This window comes from Crotalus tigris, unplaced genomic scaffold (genome assembly GCF_016545835.1).
Source record: "Crotalus tigris isolate CLP2741 ecotype Arizona unplaced genomic scaffold, ASM1654583v1 scf7180000024432.2438137, whole genome shotgun sequence".
NCBI classification, from domain to species: domain Eukaryota; kingdom Metazoa; phylum Chordata; class Lepidosauria; order Squamata; family Viperidae; genus Crotalus; species Crotalus tigris.
The window spans coordinates 68975-85109 of NW_024100599.1; the positions used below are offsets into that span (position 1 = coordinate 68975).

General features: G+C 35.6%; 1 protein-coding gene across 36 annotated transcripts in view; it reads left to right on the forward strand.

Moving 5' to 3' along the window:
- The window catches only part of SORBS2 (sorbin and SH3 domain containing 2), a 205273-nt gene that overhangs the window by 31744 nt on the left and 157394 nt on the right, over positions 1 to 16135 (forward strand). For 30 of the 36 annotated variants that reach the window (XM_039330701.1, XM_039330706.1, XM_039330690.1 and 27 more), the window contains exon 2: positions 3257 to 3394. The gene's annotated coding sequence lies outside the window, so the exon portion shown is untranslated. The other 6 variants (XM_039330697.1, XM_039330719.1, XM_039330718.1 and 3 more) reach the window with 4 other exon arrangements.

Here is a 16135-nt window from a genome sequence, read left to right on the forward strand (position 1 = left end):
GCTCAAAGCAATAATTAAATTTATAGCCCTACTGGATGTTCATTCATTCTCTGTAATGGGAAAAAATAGTTGCCCATATTCAGATTGTCCACTGTGTGATGTATGTACAGTATGTATCCTTGTCCAACTATATATAATCTGTATGCAATTATGAAATTAATGATTTGATACAATGTTTTCATATTACTTTATTAATATATCATTCCAGGGAGAAATATTATGGAGGTTTTGTTTAAAAATGAATGCTCACTATAGGGAGGGACTTGGGACAGGGATTGGTGACTTGGTACCGTCTAGGTACTTTTCATATGACTCTCATACATCTTGTCATTAGCCAAGTGTAGCCACAGTACATCTAAAATGTGCCAAACTGTCAAATACAAATTTATTCAAATTTGGATATGTCCTGATCCTATCCATTTGTAGTCTCCAAGTAATATTATGCATGCCTGATCCAGAAGGAAATAGAACAAGTATTTACTAGCAAGAATTGATGACTGGCCTGTTAATATAGTAAAGTTTATGGTCTAGCTTTTTGGTAGTTAAGGTTTATGGGTAATGCATTACAAAAGGCAAACCTCTGCACAGAACCAATGCAAAATGGAGAATGTATCAAATATATATGGACTTCTTGGGGCTGGATGATAAGCTAAGTAACATAAAAGTGCATGGCAGCCATGTTACCAGAAAGCTCTATTATCTTAAAGGCACTCCGTAGCTGTTTAATTTTTGGATCAAAAATAATAAGCCACAGATCTGTCAGTGCTGAAACAGTTTGAACTCATTGTTCCTCAGTATATAATAGAATATACACTGAATATCAGGTATAGTTTGCAATCTCTGGTTGCAAACTAGAAATCTGTGCAGCTCCATGTACAAAAGCAATCCATTGGTCATGCCCTTCTTCCTCCCCAAATGATTCAAAGTTAGGTTGGTTGCTACTTAAACAGAAGATATAAATAATAAGGCAGCTCCCTTGCCTATAATTATCCTTTTAATTCTAATTTTCCATGAAGGTGTTGATAAAGCTTTGATTTGTTGCATTTTTGCTCTTCCTTTCTGCTAAAAAAATAGACCTGTTTAGTGTTAAACAAAAGAATCAGTTAATCAGAATATAAACCTAAAACTTACTTGCTAGTTTTACTGGAATAAGCAATTATCTAAATTAGGTAGATATACTGACACTTAGTCATGCAGTATTCTACCAATTAAAACTAATATGATTGGCTTATAATTTTTAAGTTTCAAAACTACTGTAGTTTCCTGGTCAGTTCTGTCTGAAATTACATAAGCAGGCTTATACCAGTTTAGACTATCTGTCCATCTAGGCCATAATTACTGTTTTTTCCTTTCCATGACCTGTTGCCCAATCCTTTTTAACTGGGGACTTAACTAGGAGATAAAGTTAAGTCCTTCTATATACAAAAACTCTTGTGGTTCCTATTGATGCCCAATGTGAATGCAAAAGAAATTAAGCATGCTAATTTCCTTCCTTCCTTCTCATTTTAGTTATTTAGAACTATATTATTAAATTATTAATGGTTCCTCATTCTCCCATTTAGAGAAGAGAAATGCAAGGGGCATCCATAAATGGAATAGCGAGAGTGATGATTGAATGAATCTGAAGGTTGAGCTCTGACGCTTTTGTAATATCACAGTTTAATATGAAAGAGTCCTTCACACCTGCTTAATCACAATTTGCAGCTTGCTAAATGCAGCACTGGCTACGTTCAAAACTTTCCTCCCACAAAGTACATTGGCAAAAGCAAACAAAATTATGGCTCAGCAGTATTTATGAAACCGAGTGTATACCAATTAGTAGAATATTTTATAAATATTGCTTATATTTAATCAGAGACAATTGAAGAAATTGTTCCAGAGAATGTTCATTCTGTCTTACTTGAATAAAATATGAATTCTACGAAATCCATTAGTTGAGTATTTTTCTTAAAAAGAAACACTTTCCTATGTGAGATTTTATTGCTGAATTTTGTATTACTTCTTCCCTCTCATCTTGAAAATATCCTGGGTATCAAGCACCAAGGTATAGGATTAATTTATCCCTTTCAACAGGTTATAAAAAAATTGATAGGCCTGGAACCTGAGTGAAAGATTTAAAAATTGGTTTGTTTTGTGTGTGTATACTAATTTTCCAATCTAATGGGGAAAATCCTTTGAAGAATATTTCAAAATAAATATGAGTAATCTGGTGGTTTCTGGATGATGTAGGATTTCTTCTGAAAAATACAGTTAGGAAATCAAACAATACACAAACTTCTAGACATCCTGCAAAGTTCACTGACATGGGAAAGGGTTAATTCACAAATAATTACTTTTTCCTTCCTGATAGTAATGATCCCCTTAAAATGGAGATATTTTCTTAAATTTGGTCCTGCCAAGATCTCCACCTCTCAGTCATAGTTTTCCATCTGCAAAGATAGATTTTTCTTAAAAGTTTCTAAAATAGTGCTTTATTTATAGTGCTTCAGCAAACTATACAACATCAAAGGTTCAAACCCATAAAAATACAAAAACTCTTAATCTAAAGATTAAAAGTTTAAAACAAAAAAATTACGTGTTGAACATATTTTGAATGTGGTAAGTGCCTAAATATACCAAATATATAATAATTATGCCATTCTAAATTGAAGAGAGCTTGATTGTTTATCTTTTCTGGCAGTGAGTGAAAATGTAATTGGTTTCGGATTCCCTGTTAGTTAAATACTACAATGTCAACAGCCTCTGTCAGTAACATTCAGAAATAGTTGAGTGAATGATTTCAAAAATTTAATTGCAAACTGGAAATAAACTGGTGGCTTCCCTTTTAGGAAGTTAAGTTTGCTCCTGGACACTGATGCCAGAAGGATACAAAATAAATAAAGTAAGGGGAGAATGAACTCCTGTTCAGAGAAATTGGCTTGAGTCTATTAGAAACACAACATTTTCTGTGCTTGCCACATTGGTTACTGGGTCCAAGAAAAATGAAGGTGATTATGGTCTGGTTCTGGTGCAAACAGAAACTTTTTTGAATAGCCTGAAAATTGATTTTTCTCAACATTTCAAAAGTGGATGTGGAATCTGAGCAGCAGACCAAGTTCTCCTAAGTTTCCTGCCCATTTACTTTTCTGGTTTCTCTTACTGCGGACAAACCCGTTGAGTGCTGAAAATAGCTCAAATGCTTCTAGAACAGTAGCAGCAGCCAGCAGCTGAAATTCTTTCCTGCTCTTATCGCCTTCTCTTTTTCTCTTGATTGCAGGTTCTTGTTCTTCAGTTAAACTTAGACCTTTAGAGGAACTAAGCATTAAGAGAAGACTGGGTTAACAAGATCTGGATGTACAAGAACAAAAATATTGATATCTCCGACATTTCAAAAACAAGAAGACTCTTCTGACTGGTAATTCTCTACTTCTTTTGTGTGTATATCTTAAGGATTTGCAGTTCTGTTCTGCATTCTTAGCTGACGTTTCTAGATTATAAATTATCATTCTATAAGAACCTGCCACAAGAGCTATACTTACCTTCTTTCTTTCTTTTTTCTTTCTTTCTTTCTTTTTCATTCAATATCTCATATTCACATATTATATAAAAGTTTTGCAAGGTTGTTCAACTTTTGTTCAACTCTTAATTATTCAGAAAAAAGTTATCAAATGCTAACTATGTTCACAGTTAATTCTAAGAGAATGATATTTTAATCTCTTGAATTTTTATTTTCTGTCTGATTATTGCATTTGAAAAGATTTAAATGAGTCTAAAGTTGGCAGCAAATCATTTGCTCTTCAGAATTGGACATTTATTTGAGAAAATCTTCATTTTTACAGTGTGCTGATCAAATCAGAAAAAACCTACAGAAATAAAAAATAGAGTAGGTTTGTGGGTTTTGTTGTTGTTGTTTATGAGTCCACCATATGCTGATACAATACCTTTTAGGATTCATTTAAGTTTTTCAGTAACACACAGCCTGCCAACAGCCGCCTGTACGTCAGGGTTGTCGTACAAGAAAAGCTGCATCTCTTCCTGAGTACATGAACTAGTTTTGACTTGCTGCCTCCTTTAGCTTCCTTTTGTTTATTAACTCTATCCTTACCTCTATCCTTGGTTAAAATTCCTTTGTGTCATTTTTTCTTTGAATAACAATTTATATCAATATCGTCAGTATCCTTCCTTAAACTTGTTTTAATCACCCCTTTCTCTTCTTTCAGTTCTTTCTTCATTTAGCAGATGAAGGTTAATGATGAAGGTTGGTCTGACAGCTACTTAGGAATTTGGGTTGCTCTCTCAAAACATACAGTTGATGGCAGATTGGGAAAGGGTAGTATTTTATAGTCATCAGCCAAGAATAACAACAGCAATCAGTCACAGAATATCTGCTAGAATTAAGAGGACACAGAATTAGAATAAAAATAGAGAATGACTTGGAAGATTTTTTTAAAGAAGGGTTGCCACTAATACAATGCTCCACCCATATGTTCTGTTCTCTGGAACTCACCAGTTATACGGTTTCTTATATTTCACTGAGGCAGAGCAAATGTAAGGAGTAATTGGGGCAAACACAGAATAAAGCCAAAAGAACTACAACCTGAAATAAGAATTAGTCTGAATGTAGTTCTCCAAATAATTAATCTGAATGCAGTTCTCCAAATAAGAGTTCTCCAATTTGTCCATTGGGGAAGGTGAAGGCTGGCAAACATATCAATATGTAGTTATGGTATTAATGTTTTGTGAAAATAATACTTGAGTTGCAAGAATGATGTGCCAAAGAACATTTTCTGCACAGTAATTTTCCACTAGTTCAATATTTAAATGCCCTCACATAGCTTCCAAGAGCAAATTGCATACAAATAATTGCTTTCGTATTAGGAGCAAGTAAAGCCAAGTTGAAGTCTAGGATTAATTTTTGTAGCAAAGGGCTGCCTAGCAAATAAGGATCTTAACTGACAGGCTAACATAACTTGAATGGAAGGGATGTGAACACAGAGCTGCCGTTCTACTGAATGAAGGGGAAATCTCTGGAGAGGAATGGAATGCCTTTCTTTTAGCAGATATACCTCTGCATTCATAGAGAACAAACAGTAACATTCTGTGCAGATTTCCTCTTGGACAGTGTGTTCTTTGTTCACTCTCCAGTACTGGTGTCAAGTAAGTTATTGGGGGGGGGGGAATACTATTTGGATTTTTAAAAATTTACCTGACTCAGTCTTCAGGAACTGTGTAATGTTAAAGAAATATTAGCATTGCAGATATTAGTTAAATAAATCAGTAATTTTATGCAGACTTAGTAAGAGCAGTTGAACATAAGAGGTTTTTATTTCTTGAGAAAATGTATATAGGATTGATTGGTAAAAGAATATGAACTGGCACCCCGTAAATGGATAGTACCTCTGCCTGATTATTTTCCTGTTCTGCTCAGCATCCTACACCACCTTATAGAATCCCTTCCCAATTCTTTTTCTAACATTTTCAGATTGTACCAGTGTCACAGAGAAGATAACTTAAGCATCTTCATTTCTGTCAATTTGCTATATCTAAATCTGGACTCAACATATTCAGTCTCTTATTTTACAAAATAAGCATTAGACTGACTCTTTATTTGATTTCAATATGTTTAACTTAACATGAGTTAACACTTCAGGGAAGACAACAAAGGAGAGCATTAATTGCTTCCGCTGAGAAAACACTTTTAAGATGTTGTCTTCACTAGAAACAAAGAAATTATATTGAATAATTTTATATCAGAAAATAGGGTATATGTTTTCAAAATAGAGTTATGAAATGAAATGGAAAGTGAAAAGAATTGAGGGGAGGAGAGCAGAGGAATAATTAGGAAAACATTAAGTGTTTCTTTTTTTTATCCTGCTCCATACTAAAATCACCAATTCATCATTCAAAAAGCTGTTTTTCACATCTTTATTTTTAAAATAAAACAAATCTGCACTTTTATAGACATACATACATACATACATACATATATTTCTTAATGTTAAAGAATATGTTCAGCTTGTTTGCCTGACTATTGAAAACACAGACACTTTTATGCTTTCACAATGTACATATTCCTCTTTGATTTTGGGTGGTGGTGGTAGTGATCTGTCTGGCCAAAACATTGAAATATGCGGCAACGCTTTTTTCAAATTTCTCCACTTGACTAAAATAGGAGTCGTGCTATTTTCCTCCCAGTCAGATGATGAAACTTCCTGATACAGGAGCAGCTTGGTTGTATTTTAGGCAGTGGAGATAAAACATCAAATGTCAAATGGTTTTATTGGCAGGACTTGTTTACTCTTGGCTTCTTGTTTCTTTTTCTATATCATGTCATGCCCAAAGCTGTTTGCTTTTTGAGTATCAAAATAATCTTCACATGAAGGCATTCATCAAAGGAACTATAGGCAAGCATTAATTGAACTGAGGCTGAGTTGAGAGATATACATTTGAGAAATTTATCAAATTTGATATTGTTTACTTGTTATTTTTCTGATCATAAAGTCTTTCTGGATTCTTATTTGTGAAGACTATAGTGTGCATCTTTTTTCCTGTTTGTATATGATTTCGATGAAGTATGCATAGAGTGAATTTGTTTAATAATTTAGGCCAAGCATATTTCCCCTTCATCTTTACCAGAGTTACAAGCTATATACTATGGATATAAGGAAGAAAGAAAACTAGTAAATGGTTATTGTGTTAGATATACTACCATAGGCTGTTAATTTTCTCTTGTATTTAGTACTTCTATGAAATTTATTAAATAGGCACTTTCCAATATATTTCTAACCATTACAGTAATATACCATTTCTTAAGCTGTTCTCTCAAGATTTAGTAAAAATGCATTCCTCTCATAGATTAAGGACACAAAGAATTTAGAACAACCAATAATTTTCCGTGTTTCAGTCCAGTAAATAAAATCTGGATTTGCCATTATATTCTACATGTACCTGAACTAAATATTTCTGGAGAAAAATAGGATGTGTTGTAAATTAGCATTTATTATCAATAACCTGTTCGCTGTGATTAACAAATTTATCTGGTGGGGGAATTCACTTTTTTTCTAATCTCATCTAGTCAAGCACTAGTTGAAGTGTCCATAATGCAATTGTCCTTGGACAGGCTGATCCCATGGTGACATTCTGGGCTTGGGCATATGGTTAAGATCAGAGTAGTTCCACTCTTTACAAGTTACTGAAGCTGTGTTGAGCAATCATTACTATGCTGCTGGTTTTTTATATTTGTCTAGCCCTCGGCAGAACTTCTCTTCAGAGGATGTTGGAAAAGTTGTTGGTAGCCTGGTTCTTTCTTTTAAAATTCTGCTTGCCAAATTGTGAAAATAATAATAATGAATTTCAGCTCTAGCAACATGCCAAGATAATACAAATCTGTTTTCTTCTGGATCTCTGTTTAGGTGAACAACTAAATTAGGAGTGCAAAAATGTGGAGGATGAAGGACATCCTTAGATTTTCAGTGCTTTGTCAGAGATGAAGACAAAACAATTTATGGGTCATGGAGCTCTTTCTTATTATTATCTTTACTTTTAGACACCCAATCCACTCTTTCTTATATAAAGATTTAAGATACACCTTATCAAATTCTAGGGTAGCAAAACTGGACTGTATGCTTTTTGAACTGCATAAATGAAAGATCTTTTCAATCATCAGGATGTTTTCGCTTTGATCTCTGTAAGGTTGGCAATCTTTGATCAACTTTCAAGCTACAGTACAGTACAATTCTTTGAATTGCCTGATGTAAGCGCTGGAGTATTATGATACCACCAGAATGTGTAGGATTTAAATCATCACACTATTTGGAGCTGATGGAATTTTGAGAGCTTTTTTCATTTTTCCAGAGGCATTAAAACTCTGTTTCTCAGGTACAGACAGGAAATACTACTTTATTATAAGGCTATCTAAACTGAGTCTTGGAAGTCTGAAAGTACAAATCTCCTGTCAGTCTCTTCTCAGCATCTTGCTTTGCCCACTATCCAGCTTTGGGCTATATTGTCTCCTTTCTGACGGTTTCCTAGACAGCATCTCTTTGTCCCATCTCCTAAGGTCTTTCTCACGTACCATTATACCCCTTTTGCCCTGTAACTCCTTACCCTTGGCAAACCTTTCAGGAGGTTGGAGTTTTTAACAATTACAATTTTCTTCCTTTAAACCTCCACTTCTAAAATGCAAAAATGATTGGCCTCGACACCTTGGGGCTACTTCTTAATCAGCTAAATATATATTTCAAAAAGTACTGCTACATAGTTTGTGGAAATTTGGAATGAAACATTTTCATGTTTCACTACATGAAGTTGTCTCTAATACATATAAACATTATTCATTTGCCTCTTAAAGTCTGTGACTCTGGGTGGCATACAACAATAAAATAAAAATGGAATAAATACCATAGGAAACCAAAAGAAACATACAGAAGCAATGTATAATCAGCACATAATCAAGAATCTTGTGCAATTCAGTGTGATGGTTGTTACCTATAGAGTCCTACATGGCATAGGGCCTAGTTACTTGAGGAACTATCTGCCTCCCATAACATTTTCTTGGCCAATTCAATCCTGTAGTGGTAAAACAGAACATAGAATAATGGAAGGGACCTTAGAGGTCCTCTAGTCCAATCCCCTGCTTAAGAAGGAGACCCTATACCATTTCAGTCTCCTTTAGAAAGCCTCCAGGGATGGAGCATCCACAACTTCGGAAGGCAAGCTCTTCTACTGGTTGATTGCTGTGCTCCGGGTTCCTTTGATTAAACAATGTCCTCTCTCAGAAGCGCACATTCTCTGTAGCGTTGCTTGTCCTTTGGGACGAGATTCCCCCCAAGATCCAGAGAGCCCCCACTTTTCTGTTCTTTAAAAAAGCTTTGAAGACCTGGCTCTTCAACCAGGCCTTTAGCAGGGGACAGTGAGACTTCCATTGTACTTACCATCTTTTATCTTTATTTTTGTTATTTTCTATTGATTTCTTTGATTGTTGTGGCCAGTAAAGTCAGGGCCACCTGAACCCTTGTGGGGGAGAGTTCCCTGCCAAGGGCAGGTATAGCAAAAGAGTATTATTTCCTGAAAGGATAGTGACCATTTTCTCACTATAATAAAAGAACCCAGATAGTTGTAAATTCATGTAAGCATCTTGTTAAATTATTATCCCTAAATGTCTGCATAAAACAATAGAACATTACTTTACATTTCTATTAGAACTATCTATGTTTTTTGTAAAATAACTTAGATTATATCAGTTTCAAACCATTGTTCCTTGCAAAAGTGTCTATTTTGCAGGATATTCCTATCATAATATATATTTGGAAATGATACATTATATTATTTCATCTTTAATAGTGCTGGATCATGAGAACAGGAATGCTCAGTTAGCTGTTCAAAATGAACAAAGTACTTTGGCAAGCTAACTGTGATTTTAAGTATTTTCAACAAATGTATGTATTTTGTTCTAGCTTTGATGCAGATTCAAATCATTATATTTCAAAAAGGGCTACATGCCCTTTTCTATCTCATCATAGCATTACTTCCAAATTGTTTCTCTTGTATATTGATATAATAAATGTGATAATGCAAATCCATAGTTCTCATCATTTTTTTTATTGAAAAGTTTTATACAAGTTTTTAACAATATTCCCCCCTAGAATAACCCCCTCCCTCCCTCCCTCCCCCCCTCACTTCCCAGAGCTGGTTACAGGGTTACAAATAAACAAGCAAATTCTAAATAAACTTATCCAACTATACAAATAACAAAATCAATAATGTGTTTTAACTCGAATACAAAACAAATTTAAGCAAATTAAAAAAACAAACATAACAATATAAGCAATTCCAAATTAAAAACTAAAAATTATTCATAATCTAAATAATACTTTTTAATACCATATCAACTCTAATCATAATTTATCCATTAAATCCCATATTTACTCTACATGTAATTTATCCATCTTCTCCACACTGAGGTGTATATTTCTTTTAAACAACCATTCATCCATAATAAACACAAGATTTTCCCTCCAATATAACCCCACCAACAAACTTACATTCAATAAACTTGGCTCTTTGCTTCCCCCCCCCCATCCTTAAGTAAATTTATTAATACCCTTCTACTTAAAAATTTTTAGCAAATCATTCATTTTAATCACTAAAATTCTCATCAACAGAGATCATTAGAATTTAAATTCTTTTACACCTTTACCCATAATATCTCATAATTATTTTTATATACTTTAAATTAAAAAATTTATAATATATACTCCCAAATATTTAAACTTTTCCACTAAATCAACACCTTCTATTATTCTTTTCTTTACATCTACATACTACACAAGCAATTCACTATTCCTTTAAAACATACTAAATCAAACTACCAGCTAAACTAACATTTATTGTTCTTTTTCTTTACATCTACATATTACACAAATCATTTACTATTCCTTTAAAACATCTTCTATCTCAAAAAAATACTACAAAAGTTCATCATTTCCTTTTCTTTATTCCAACATCCGCCTTCTGCTCTTCTTTTTCTTTACGTCTATAGGGTGCACGAGTCATTCTCGGTTTCTTTAAAAAATCTTCTGTCACAAGAGACTGCTGCAGAGGTTCAGCCTGTATGTCTCCTATATCAACCGGCTGCTCTTCCAACTTTTCTTCTATTATCTCAAGTCGTGAAGATGATGGAGAGCCCACCTTCAAAACAGAGGTGTAAAAATCTTTCACCTTTGAAATTGTATTAAGCCTATAATATATCCCCGCATAATTCACCACTATTCCAGCCGGTATCTCCCATCTGAACCGGACCTGTTGTTTTTTGAGCTCATCAGCCAAAAAAGCAAAATCCTTTCTTTTTCTAAGAATTTTTGAAGGTATTTCTTTTAAAATTATAACATCTTTAGCTGCAATTTAAAATCTCTGCTTATAAAAAGCCTGTAAAATTTCATTACAAAGTGATGTTATTAAATAAATAACCATGTCTCATGGCAAATTCCTCTGCCTCGCAACCCTTGAATTAACCCTAAAAACTTTTTCCGTCTCTCAGTATTTCTTCAGGCTCAGCCCCCAAAATGAAAGCTATATCTTTTACTACCACTTGTCTCAAATCCTCTTGCATGTTTTCCTTCATTCCCCTTATTCTTAAAGCAAATTCCATGTCTTTATATTGTAACATAGTAATTTCATCTTGTATTATTTCCACCTTATTTTCTACTTTGTCAATTCGATCTTCCAGTTTCTTCCAGTTTTCCACAGCATCAACAATACGATCATCCAGATGTTCTATATGATCAACGAACTTTCGAAACGCAAACAGTATGTCCTCTCTCATTTCTCTGATTTTATTTTCAAAAAATTCCTCCATCTCTTCTTTAATCTGTCGTGCCATATTTCCCAAGGCATCCTGTAGATCTTTCAGTATACATACTGATGACAATGGAGAAAGTGGTGGTACCTTAAACTTAGCTTACTGAGCTGTCTGCATTACCGGGAAGATCGAGGCTTTAGAAACAACAGAAGCTCCAAGACGCTTTGAAGCCATTTTAGTTTTAAAAACCACTTATTAAAAAGTCTGCTAAAATCTTATAAAATCAACAAATACCAAAGAAAAAAGAAAAAAAGAAAGGGAGGAAAAAAGACAAAAGCCCCCTTAAAAGAAAAAAAGAAGATTCTTGCATTTTATATAAATACAAAATCTGTTACATTGTTCCAAATAGAAGTTCCGGTCCTTTCACTCAAAGAATCAACATCTCAGCGCCATTTTTCACCACTCTTAATTGAAAAAAAGGAGAAGATAAATTCTTTTCCAGAGTTAAAGTCTCAAAATAATCACCATTTTAATCTCTCCTGGTCAGCTCTGTCTGCTTTAAATTTTACTCACAAATCCATTTTAAGTGCAGATGTGGAAGCAGCGTCTAGCTTTGCCCTGAAGAAAAATCAAGGCAAAGGCATCCTGGAATGTGGAGAACACCTCAGACTCCTTGGGAGCTCTCAACCTCCAACCACCAAAAAAAAAAAAAAAAAAAACCTTTGGCGTCTCGGGGAGCTCTACCACTATCTGAGGAAAGCACACCTCCTCCCCTTCTCCTGGGGAGAGAAGTTCCGAGCCGCGAGACAACTGCATAGTTCTCATCATTGAATCATATACATAGTATGTATTTCATATCCTAGGGAAAAGATAGGATCTTCCAGAATAGACCAGTCTATTAGAAGGTGTTATATATTTAGAGTACATGTGCACACACGCAGGCACACACATACACAAAATTTGTGCTGGGCTTGTAAGTGCTAAATGAAATTACAAAAAGGATGTAGAGATGTAAATCTTTCACAATTTCTACGAATATCAACGATGAATTTAAAATAGCCTTAGTAGCTTCTGATCAAATGTGATTGGGCTTGGAAGCAAAGCTGGATTGGACCTAGTTTGTACATAGATGTGGGAGACCAGCCGTGGATACCAGGACAGTAGGAGAGCCAGAGAAATTGAAAAACATCACAGAAGGGAGCAACTGGCAAACTGTTCTGCTGCTAAGAGAACTGTTGAGTTGTATCTGTTTAGTCACCTGGACTTGACCATAATCTTTTCTTCCATCTTTTATAATACCCCAGATTCAAATAAAAACTGTACAAGTACCTTGACTCCATTATGATTACCTGCTATATGCTGTATCTTCTCTGTGAATTATTATCATTAAAATGTGTTTAATGAAATAGCTGTCTACATGGTCAATTTCTCTTCCAAATATATTATTTATTAAACAATTACAGGTTGTCTGGAAGGCATATAATTACTTATACAATAATAAAGCCTCTGGGAAGAATAACGAATTGGTAAACCTACTTCCCTTCTGGAGCAAAGCAAGAAATATGCTTCTTAAAAGAGAACATCACAATTAGAACGCCATTACCCCATTTACCATCACATTCTGTAGAGACTATTGCTTTAGATAACTTTAGGACAAGCAAAATTACAGGTAGTTCTCGAGTTATAACAGATCATTTAGTGACCGTTCAAAGTTAATGTCACTGAAAAAAGTGATTTATGCCCATTTTCACATTTGCGACCATTGCAGCATCCCCATGGTCACATGATCAACATTCAGATGCTTGACAACTGACTCATATTTATGACCGTTGCAGTGTCCGGGGATCATGTGATCAGCTTTTGCAATTTTCTGACAAAGGCAATGGGGAAACTAGTTTCACTTAACAACCCTGTTACTAATTTACCAACTTCAATGATTCCATTAACAACTGGGGCAAGAAAAGTCATAAAATGGACCAAAACTCACTTAACAAATGTTTCACTTAACAACAGAAATTTTGGGCTCAATTGTGGTCATAAGTTGAGGGCTACCTGTATTCACAATAAGATAGCTATTTTTGTAACACATACATTTTCACACATTTAACTTAATCTGTATTTGACATTTTAGCAGATTGGTAAACGCTCAGTTTAACAGGCCTTACTTTAACAGACTCCAAATTTAATGCACAAAAATCTGCTGAAAATGTTTATGCCAGCTGGGTTATCAGTTGCAGAAGCAGATGTGAAGGCAGGAAAACAAGTGAGGAGAGGAGATTGGGAAATTATCATTGGCTATACTGCCTTGAGACACTGGTGACATTGGCTGAGAAGAGAAAGAGAGGTGGAAGAGCCCTAGACAGAGTTAGAGCAGGCAAGCTGGTGGGATGTGTTGTGCTGCATATGTTGTGCTGCAATGTACACCACCTTCACTCTATATGTTGTTAAGATTCAGGTAAGCCTCAGTTTCATTTTTACAGACATTTCTTTCTCTCTTACTAGTCCATTACATTTACATACTATTTATCTAATAGACAGAAAAAAGTACAGTACTATTAAAAACTTTTCTTAATTCCTGGGAAAGAAACATACATCCAGTACCATTCAGAGCTTTACGTTTCAACAGACTACTCCTACACCCTTCATTTAATGAAAATACATATTCACCCCCTTTAACAAGTGTCACATGGGCAAGATGGAGGGAAAAATTCAAGAAATGCTTATAATATCTTACCTTATTGCTAGTTTTGCATAGTATCATAGAATCTGATCCCACAGATATCCAGCTACTGCATTACCTTTACCCAAGAACAATCACACATTCTGAAAATATGGTGGCAGCTAACTTGCTGCTTATGAACAGACACTACATTATAAATCAGGGCTTTTCAACCAGTGGTACGGGTACCACCTGTGGTACATTGGCACCTGGCGGGTGGTACGTGACCATCCTAGAAAAGTGGTAGCGGGGGAGGGGAATGAGCTGAACCAGTGGCAGCACCGCACAAGCCTGAGTGAGAGATGGCTGGAGCTGCAGGGCTGTCAGGGCTCAGCGGAAGCGCCAGGATCAGCACCAGGCTCCAGCTGGAGCTCTCACTGATCCTGGCACTTCCACTGACCTCAGAAGAAGCGCCGATCAGCTGGAATGTTGCAGCCTCTCCAGGGTCTTGTGATTTACATTCAGATGCTTGGCAACTGATTCATATTTATGACAGTCACAGTGTCCCAGGGTCATGTGAAGTGACCAAAACCTGCTGCAACCACCCAGCAGATGGGGGGGGGGAATAAAAACCAACCCCCTACCCCACCCCCGCTGCCAATCCTCAACAGAAATACTCACAATGAAAACCTCGGACAGGAGGAAGAGCCTGGGCGGACAAGGAGATGTCTTGCTCGGCTGTGACTTGGGGGGGGGGGCACTTTTTTCAGTGCCATTGTAACTTTGAACAGTCACTAAGCGAACTGTTGTAAGTCAAGGACTACCTGTACTTTTATCACTTTTTTTCCTTTTTTGGGGGGGGTCATGTTTTTGATACCTTGCTAGGCGACTGGTGGTACTTGGGTATTGCCATATCCTAAAAGTGGTACAGTGGGTGAAAAGGTTGAAAAGCTTGAGAAATATTTCTCAAGCTTGGCAATTTTAAGATGTATGAACTTCAACTGACAGAATTCCACATCCAGCATTGAGATTGAGAAACACAGCTCTAGAGCAACTGGTGACCATGGATATCTTGATTCAGCAGCAATACTACACTATCAGACTTGTTATTGAAGCTAAAATATTAACACGGATAGCTAAACTTCAAAGAAAAATCAGGTAGTCCTCAACTTATGACCAGAATTGGGACCAGAATTTCCTTTGCTAAGTGATGCAGTTCTTAAGTGAATCCTACCTGGATTGTGGAATAGGCACCATCTGCTATTTGAGATAATCTAATAAGAAACTTTCACGTTAAAAAAAACCTGTGCAGTTTATCATCAAATCATACCCCTGTATTCCGAGTTATCCAACATAAGCCTAAAGTATTATTATTACTATGCTGGATTTATTTTACTTGTAAAATGGAAACTTCCATAAATTCTACATAGAATAGAATAGAATAGAATAGAATAGAATAGAATAGAATAGAATAGAATAGAATAGAATACAATACAATACAATACAATACAATACAATACAATAACAGAGTTGGAAGGGACCTTGGAGGTCTTCTAGTCCAATCCCCTGCTTAGGCAGGAAACCCTATACCATTTCAGACAAATGGTTGTCCAATCTCTTCTTAAAAACTTCCAGTGTTGGAGCAGTCACAACTTCTGGAGGCAGGTTGTTCCACTGATTAATTTTTTTAACTATCAGGAAATTTCTCCTTAGTTCTAAGTTGCTTCTCTCTTTGATTAGTTTCCATCCGTTGCTTCTTGTCCTGCTTTCAGATGCTTTGGAAAATAGCTTGACTCCCTCTTCTTTGTGGCAAACCTTGAGATATTGGAATACTGCTATTATGTCACCCCTAGCCCTTCTTTTCATTAAACTAGATATACCCAATTCCAGCAACTGTTCCTTATATGTTTTAACCTCCAGTCCCCTGATCATTTTTGTTGCTCTTCTCTATACTCTTTCTAGAGTCTCAACATCTTTTTTACATCGTGGTGACCCAAACTCGATGCAGTATTCCAAGTGTTGCCTTACCAAGGCATTATAGTGTGGTATTAACACTTCACGTGATCTTGATTCTATCCCTCTGTTAATGCAGCCTAGCACTGTGTAGGCTTTTTTTGGGCAGCTACAGCACATTGCTGTCTCACATTTAAGTGAATGTCCACTAGGACTCCAGGATCCCTCTCACAGTTACTATTATT